The following is a 9,229-nucleotide window of genomic DNA, read 5'->3' as shown; positions in this document are numbered from 1 at the left end:
CCGGTGCGGTTTAGACACGTGACACCTACAGTGGCTTCAGTGATTCCGCTCACGTGATCTCATGGGGAGGCATACCTAAACAAAATGGAGGTTAGCATGTAGCTAACGGGCTAGCATCAAGCTGGGTACAGTGTTGAAGACGGCACGCCTTGGCCGCTCATTGGCGCATAAAGCCGAAATGGCTTGACTTGAATTGTAACCATCCAGATTTTTAAGTGGAAAGGACAGCACAGGACAGCATAGATGAGTCTGTGAGCAGTTCAGAAAGCTTAGGACTTGGATCTGAACACCCCTCAATTACTGCACTACACACTGTAGTACCTTCAAATCCGAGGCAGAAATGGTCCTGTTTCTACCAACAGAAGCTTCCATAGACCATAATGCAATGCAATCACATTGGTAGTGTTTTGAGTTAATGGTATGGGTCATTACTTCAATAAGTAAGAAATCACCAACTGATTAGTAATCAGATCAAGATGGTTGAAGCCAAGCACCGCAAAAGTAAACTATACCACTTGATCATAACATACTGCAACACCTGCAGAGCAACAATCAGAACACACTGATGATAGAAAACATACAAAAGGATCAAGGACAAAAGATCTGAGGGTGGAATTCTTTTTAAGATGCAGAACAAAGCAGCAACACAAACAACCACCTGGCAGACTCCTTTAATCCATGACCCTGAGTAGGTTAAAGAGAGAGGCAACAACAGGGAATCCACTTTACATCAGCCAAACTCTGTCTATTAGCAGCTCTGGTGTCTGCTGCCTTCCTGCGCTGAGGCCAAATCGGAAATTTCTCTGGTTGCTTCTCAGTTCCTTAGCAGTCATTAACCTTGCCATTGTGCCTAAGTACACTAAAACACAAGATGCTTACAGAAAAAGTCTAAAAAATTATGCCGTTACTGACAGGCAGGCATATGCACTAACAAACCTACTCAAGCATTTTAAAGTATGAGAACAGCAGTGCTACTCACATGTGTGGAACATTCACATAGAGGGCTTAAGCTAAATTGTTGGCCACTTTTCAAAACTCCTGTTACCACACACACAGAAACACATGGCATTTTGATAGAGATGTTGGCCTTTCCAACAGCACAGCCAATCCACAGGGACTGTCTACACACCAAACTAAATCACGAGCACAGTGCATATACCCGTGTGTGTTTATGAACAGTCACAAGCACCGCATACACCCATATTCGCCCACATTAAAACCCATGATTATGCATTAAAGTGAAAATCGATGGGTGTTCTGTAGACACTTTTTCCATGACAGATGAAGTATGCACACACGACACAAAAAGCACTTGTTCCATTGAGACTGGAACAAACTTTATAGTGTGGCATTTTGTAAAGTATGTAGTTTGGAAAATGATAAGACATTTCAATGATAACATAGAGTGACGACTAAAAAATTACAGTGAATGTCTGGCGTATATGCATTCATCTTTTGTAGGGAACATTCACCGTTTTTAGATATCTGTCCTTTTTATGCAAACCTCATCCCCAGGTGCCCAAGAAACCTTTATGTTTCATGGCCTTGGTAATCCTCCTTTGGCATCATTTGTCGATTTTGTATCATGTAACACTGAAGGAACTTAAATCTAAAAGAACAAAGTTTAGAACAGGGCCAAGAGGCAAGAAAGAAAGGTGTAGATTTGTATATTTTTTTTTTTACGTCTAATCTATACTTGTGGAGTGGAAAAGGCCACACTTTATCCTCACAACAAAGTGCCTTTCCATTTTAATCTCTTTTTTGGGGGGCCATATGGGAGCGGATTGTAACATGATGTGAAAAATTAGACCTTCCTCGTCTCTGTGGACAATCTGTTTTTACGTTTTAAGAAATAAAACATACATTTTTGACACGATACAAGCCATTTATATATTCAATTTGATGGTGAGTTGTTTAAGCCCTGGTTGCAGAAAGCAACTCTTGTCTAGAGTGGATAAGATTAGACAAACTCCACATACTCCCATACAAAACTTAGTGTGGAGTCTGCTAACAATTAGCCTGCTAGCCTCCCGTTATCTCCAGTGTAAGCTAGACACCAGGCTGCTTGTCTCCTGAAGTGTCAGTGTCAGCTAACCACTAGGCTGCTAGCCTCTTGTCAGGATTCAGTCCAGGATTTGCAACATTAGCAGGATGGTGTAGTTTCTGGGCTTTCTCCATCAAAGGTGTCGGTGTATAGTATGTTGATAAATGAGTCTTCGGAGGCAAGGCTGGTGGAATGTTAGAGCAATCTTTATTGAAAACAGATCTCAATGCCAGCATCCATCCAGGCACGGCCGTGACCCAGGTTTCTCAAATTTATGAGAAAGTCCTGCCCAATGCTTTGCCCTCTGCTCTAACAGAATTCCTATCACCTTCGATATTGGAAAACTACAAAATAATACCACCACCTTCTCCGCTTGTGCGGGCCTTTTTAAAGTCTAATTCCTGCATCGTCCCACTTCTTCTTATTGATCACTTTGGTGGATTGAGGGTCCATCTATCCAATAATAGAAAAAGAGAAGTTAGTCTACCTCCTCCTATACATTATCTAACTTCCGCTGAGGCCACTTCTTGGAACTCATAGCCTGAAATGGACCAGATGGTCTCTTCATACTGATAGAGAAATGTATATCTTAAATCAACTCTAAACAACTGTCATAAGAGATGAATGCAGTGGATTGCTCCATATGAATCTGTCCTCCGGCTAACCTTTACTGTACACACAGAGAGCTGTTTAATGGATCCGGGGCCCCTAGATATGTCAACTTCCCATTGACCATCTCTCTCACCTCACAATAAAAGAAAACAACTATCACTATTAAAGATTAGCTCTGAATGTGTATATGTGCAGACACCTCAATGGCCAAGTGGACGTTGTGAACTAACTGCTGTTCTACTTTTTATTGAAAACCTGCAATAGTCACACACAATATGCTTCTGATTTGTCAAACATGATCTACCACTCATAACTTCAGATTTTGGTTACTTAACTTGCTGCCCTGTTACAAGCAGCGTTTTTTATTTTCAGTAATATAAAATACAGTTTGTACTGTTCATTGATATGTCATACTGTATTGGTCGTTATTCATTTACATTCTACATTACATATAACTGGCATATAACTTATATTCTAATTTGATTTATCTGTAACCACACCATCTCTGTATACTACCAGTGAAATGGTATACAGTTTTCAGTGTGTCATGTATCCTTTGTGGGTCGACTTGACCCTCTGACCATTCATAAATGAAACTCTTGCAGTACTACTGAGTGTGCCAGCTGATGGCCCTATAGAATACTTAAATGTAACTTCAGAAAAAAATAAGAATAAATAACACTCTGTAATATGAGGCATGCAAAAGCAGACACTTCCATGCTCTAGTGTTCTTAAAGATAATTACAGTTTGGGCAAATAAGCCATTAGGCAGATGGTTTTATCCAGGGCTTACCTAGAGTAGTGCAAGCGTTAAAAAAAAACTGAAGATTCTTCAAGCATCAACTGTGTAAAGAGCAGAGTACTTCAGAGTGCAATGAGCAGCAAGTTCTACATTAGTATAGTATAGCAGCATCTGCCCAGTCAGCAGTCTACAGATATGTTATCAACAAGGACACAAGCCTTTGCAGTGTTTGTGGATAGTGTCTGTGGTCAGGGTTGGGTAAAACAAGAAGTTAGGGTTAGAAGGAAATTTGTTTTCAGTAAATGGTGTAAAATAGACTGACTGCAGCTCTGATCAATGTGGGGACAGGCTTCCACTGTGTCAATGAGGGCAAGAACCACGATGTGGCACGGAGAATAGAGGCTTAGTTAACAACCAAGTGCAGAAGCGAGGCCAAAGTGTTAGGTTGAATCATGGCATTTAGATAACCTTATAGCTGCAACAGTGTTCTGAAACATAGGCAGGCATCCCGGGGAAAAAGGAATGATGAGTTATATAATATTCAGAGGTTGGAGACAAGCTTGGCTGCAGCATTCAAGTGTCTAAAAGTGCATTCAAGAAGACCAACTAAGATGGAGTTACAGAGTAAAGCAAGGTCTCCAATGTATGCTGCAAATAGCAAGGGAAGATGATGGTACAAGGACTGAAATGTGGGACATATGAAGAGATAGGTGCTTAAAGGTGCTTTAAAGGTGCTTTTCAAAGCACTCAAGGACACTTCACATAAGAACAACAGTACAACAAAAACAGGAGACAATTACATATGTCATATGTTACATTATTACACAAATTACAGACATTTCACATTTAAATTCTAAAATGACTGAGACACACACAATAGGCTACAGTGTCCTATGTGCAGAGGTCTGATAGCCAGCTTCACAGAAAGTAGTTCTACTATGACCGTAGACTGTAAAAAACAGTTATTTTTACACTTATATTTAGTGATACATTCTCACATTAGCAATAAAAACTTGCTTAAACACACTTTTATTGTGTCTTCTGTCAAGTATCTATATGTTTATTTACGTATCTATTTATTTATTAATTCACAAAACCACTTACATAGAATCCCTCCATAAATTACTTATTTTAAACCATTTACTGAAAAACAATTTTCTTCCAATTCCTACTTCTTGTTTTAGAAGAAAAGAGCTGAAATATACACTGCCTCTATTATCATCGCATCCATCATCACTGACATAATTCTTTGTCGTCATCTACTTTACATTGGATGTATCTGGAAGATATAGTTTTGTATGTGCCTTATGCTATTTTTTCCAATCTTAATCATTGATAATTCCAGACTTAATTTTGTGATGTTTATCTTCGTATTGTGGTCAACACTAAGATGGCATGATCTTTGATTGTTACCTGTCTGCTATGTATCATTACACTGATGAAGGCATTTGTTTTTCGGCCAAGATAAAACATAAGATTCTGACAGTGCTGGAGCCACTGAACTGTTGTTTCGTGCCATTTCCGTGCACCATTTTTTTTAAGCTTTGGAAAATTGAGGGCTGCTATTGTATCATTGAAGGGTACCCCCCATGTGTTTTTTTGAATCATAATAGGTAGATTATGCCAATGGACTGATACATAGGCTCTCTCTCAGATGCACATATGCACACAATCACTGTCTTGCATTAGTTTATTGGCTGTTTTTTATGTTGTGTTTTTATTTATTGCTGTGTTTTATGTTGAATTTGAGTTGCTCCCCTCAGAAAACCTCTGGCAAAGAAAAATGTTCTACAAGGGCTTGTTTAAAACCAAATGAGAGTGTAGTGGCAACATTTCAATTTAGTGTTTGTTTCATTAATCAAGCCACTTCCTTCAGCGTGCGCTGCACGATCAAAGTTTTCTTTTGCATTACACAGGCCAACTTCTAAGTACATAGCAGATCCAGGTTGGTGGGGCTCGTAGACCAGTGGCACGCCTCCCGGAAACGCCACACTGATAGTTTCTGAAGAAAGCGCAAAACACAAATGTAATATCCCCGATCAAAGATTTCAGTTTCATTAGCCGGGCCAACTCCTCCTTGAACCGGCACCTTATCGTGGTGGAGGGGTTTGAGCACCCGAATGATCCTAGGAGCTATGTTGTCCGGGGCTTAATGCCCCTGGTAGGGTCTCCCAAGGCAAACAGGTCCTAGGTGACGGGTCAGACTAAGATCGGTTCACTCGCCCCTGATGAATACAAGAAGACCAAGGACGTGCACGTCGCCCGGATCGGCGTCACCGGGGCCCCACCCTGGAGCCAGGCCTGGGGTTGGGGCTCGCAGGCGAGCGCCTGGTGGCCGGGTCTCTGCCCATGGGACCCGGCCGGGCGCAGCCCGAACGAGCAACGTGGGCCCGCCCTCCCGTGGGCTCACCACTCGCGGGAGGGTTCAGAAGGGGCCAGTGCAGAGGGATATGGGTGGCGGTCGTGGGCGGGGGCCCCGGCGGCCCAATCCCCGGATGGTGACTCTAGCCATGGGGACATGGAATGTCACCTCACTGGGGGGGAAAGAGCCTGAGCTGGTGCGGGAGGTTGAGCAGTACCGGCTAGAAATAGTCGGGCTCACCTCCACGCACAGCCTGGGCTCTGGAACCCAACTCCTTGAGAGAGGCTGGACTCTCTTCTACTCTGGAGTTGCCCGCGGCGAGAGGCGGCGAGCTGGTGTGGGCTTGCTTATAGCCCCCCAGCTCAGCCGCCATGTGTTGGAGTTCTCCCCGGTGAACGAGAGGGTCGTTTCCCTGCGCCTTCGGGTCGGGGATAGGACTCTCACCGTTGTCTCGGCTTATGGGCCGAACAGCGGTGCAGAGTACCCGGCCTTCTTGGAGTCCCTGGGAGGGGTACTGGAGAGTGCTCCAACCGGGGACTCCGTCGTTCTCCTGGGGGACTTCAACGCCCACGTGGGCGATGACAGTGTTACCTGGAGGGGTGTGATTGGGAGGAACGGCCTCCCCGATCTGAACCCGAGTGGTGTTTTGTTACTGGACTTCTGTGCTAGTCACAGTTTGTCCATAACAAACACCATGTTCAAGCATAAGGGTATCCATATGTGCACGTGGCACCAGGACACCCTAGGCCGGAGATCAATGATCGACTTTGTGGTCGTGTCATCTGACCTCCGGCCGTATGTCTTGGACACTCGGGTGAAGAGAGGGGCTGAGCTGTCAACTGATCACCACCTGGTGGTGAGTTGGATCCGCTGGCGGGGGAGGAAGCTGGACAGACCTGGCAGACCCAAACGTATCATGAGGGTCTGCTGGGAACGTCTGGCAGAACCCTCTGCCAGGGAGATCTTTAACTCCCACCTCCGGGAGAGCTTTGACCAGATCGCGAGGGAGGCTGGGGACATTGAGTCCGAATGGACCATGTTCTCCACCTCCATTGTTGACGCGGCTGTCCGGAGCTGTGGCCGTAAGGTCTCCGGTGCCTGTCGCGGCGGCAATCCCCGAACCCGGTGGTGGACCCCGGAAGTAAGGGTTGCTGTCAAGCTGAAGAAGGAGTCCTACCGGGCCTGGCTGGCCTGGGGGACTCCTGAGGCAACTGACGGGTACTGGCAGGCCAAGCGTGCGGCAGCACGGGCAGTCTCGGAAGCAAAAACTCGGGTCTGGGAAAAGTTCGGGGAGGCCATGGAGGAGGACTACCCGTCGGCCTCGAAGAAATTCTGGCAAACCATCCGGCGCCTCAGGAGGGGGAAGCAGTCCTCCACCAACACTGTTTACAGTGGAGGTGGGGAGCTGTTGACCTCGACTGGGGACATCGTCGGGCGGTGGAAGGAATACTTCGAGGATCTCCTCAATCCCGCTGACACGCCTTCCATAGAGGAAGCAGAGGCTGGGGACTCAGAGGTTGACCCATCCATCACCCAAGCCGAAGTCACTGAGGTAGTCCGTAAGCTCCTCAGTGGCAAAGCACCGGGGGTGGATGAGATCCGCCCTGAGTACCTCAAGTCTCTGGATGTTGTGGGGCTGTCTTGGCTGACACGTCTCTGCAGCATCGCGTGGCAGTCGGGGACAGTGCCTCTGGACTGGCAGACCGGGGTGGTGGTCCCCCTATTTAAAAAGGGGGACCGGAGGGTGTGTTCCAACTATCGGGGGATCACACTCCTCAGCCTCCCCGGGAAAGTCTATTCCAGGGTACTGGAGAGGAGAATTCGGCCGATAGTCGAACCTCGGATCCAGGAGGAACAATGCGGTTTTCGTCCTGGCCGTGGAACACTGGACCATCTCTATACCCTCCGCAGGGTGCTCGAGGGTTCATGGGAGTTTGCCCAACCAGTACACATGTGTTTTGTGGACTTGGAGAAGGCATTCGACCGTGTCCCTCGTGGCATACTGTGGGGGTAGCTCCGGGAGTACGGGGTCGGGGGCCCTCTGTTAAGGGCCGTACGGTCCCTGTACTGCCGGAGCAGGAGCTTGGTTCGCATTGCCGGCAGTAAGTCAGACCTGTTCCCAGTACATGTTGGACTCCGGCAGGGCTGCCCTTTGTCACCGGTTCTGTTCATTACTTTTATGGACAGAATTTCTAGGCGCAGCCACGGGCCGGAGGGGATCTGGTTCTGGAGCCAATGGATCTCATCTCTGCTTTTCGCGGATGATGTGGTCTTGTTGGCTCCTTCGAGCCGGGACCTCCAGCATGTCCTGGGGCGGTTTGCAGCTGAGTGCGAAGCGGCTGGGATGAGAATCAGCACCTCCAAATCCGAGGCCATGGTTCTCGACCGGAAAAAGGTGGCCTGCTCCCTCCAGATGGGAGGAGAGTTCCTGCCTCAAGTGGAGGAGTTTAAGTATCTTGGGGTCTTGTTCACGAGTGAGGGAAGGATGGAGCGTGAGATTGACAGGGGGATCGATGGAGCGGCCGCAGTAATGCGGTCTTTGTATCGGTCCGTCGTGGTGAAGAGAGAGCTGAGCCGAAAGGCGAAGCTCTCGATTTACCAGTCAATCTACGTGCCGACCCTCACCTATGGCCATGAACTTTGGGTCATGACCGAAAGAATAAGATCCCGGATACAAGCGGCCGAAATGAGTTTCCTCCGCAGGGTGGCAGGGCGCTCCCTTAGAGATAGGGTGAAGAGCTCTGTCACCCGGGAGGAGCTCAGAGTAGAGCCGCTGCTCCTCCACATCAAGAGGAGCCAGCTGAGGTGGCTCGGGCATCTGTTTCGGATGCCCCCGGGACGCCTCCCTCGGGAGGTGTTCCTGGCATGTCCCTCCGGGAGGAGACCCCGAGGAAGACCCAGGACACGCTGGTGTGACTATGTCGCCCAGCTGGCCTGGGAACTCCTTGGGGTCCTCCCGGAAGAGCTGGAGGCAGTATCCGGGGAGAGGGAAGTCTGGGTGTCCCTGCTCAGGCAGCTGCCCCCGCGACCCGGCCCCGGATAAGCGGATGAAAATGGATGGATGGATGGATAGCCGGGCCAACTTCTAAGTGCATAGCGCATCCAAGTTGGTGGGGCTTGAAAATGACCACCACGCCCCCTGGTGGGAACTCCATTCTTGTCTCTGTGGTGCAATTGGTTAGCGCATTCAGCTGTTAACCGAAAGGATGGTGGTTCAAGCCCACCCAGGGACGCTGGTTTTGTGCAAAAGCAGCACATAGTGCATCCCTAACATAAGTGCAGACTGGCAGGGAAGGAGCACCGGTAGCTAATGTTAGTTAGCGTTCTTTAGTTCAGTTAGTTGTATTCTTTTTATTTGATGACTTGATTGATAATTTGACGTTTTGGATGTATCGTGAGCTTCCAGTCTTTTCTACCTCCATCAGATGAATGGTAATCGGTAAAGTGAGGGGTAGGGGTAGTGAGGGGG

The 9,229-nt window shown here is 47.5% G+C and overlaps 1 non-coding gene across 1 annotated transcript; it reads left to right on the top strand.

Moving 5' to 3' along the window:
* The first annotated feature begins 8,919 nt into the window (after positions 1-8,919).
* On the top strand, positions 8,920-8,993 carry trnan-guu (transfer RNA asparagine (anticodon GUU)). The gene has a single exon. It is a non-coding gene; the product is annotated as a tRNA-Asn (tRNA).
* Positions 8,994-9,229: the final 236 nt, after the last annotated feature.

Source organism: Sparus aurata, chromosome 18 (assembly GCF_900880675.1).
Source record: "Sparus aurata chromosome 18, fSpaAur1.1, whole genome shotgun sequence".
Classification (NCBI taxonomy): Eukaryota; Metazoa; Chordata; class Actinopteri; order Spariformes; family Sparidae; genus Sparus; species Sparus aurata.
Note: the sequence above shows the minus strand (reverse complement) of the source record. Positions and strands in the feature narration are given on the sequence as shown.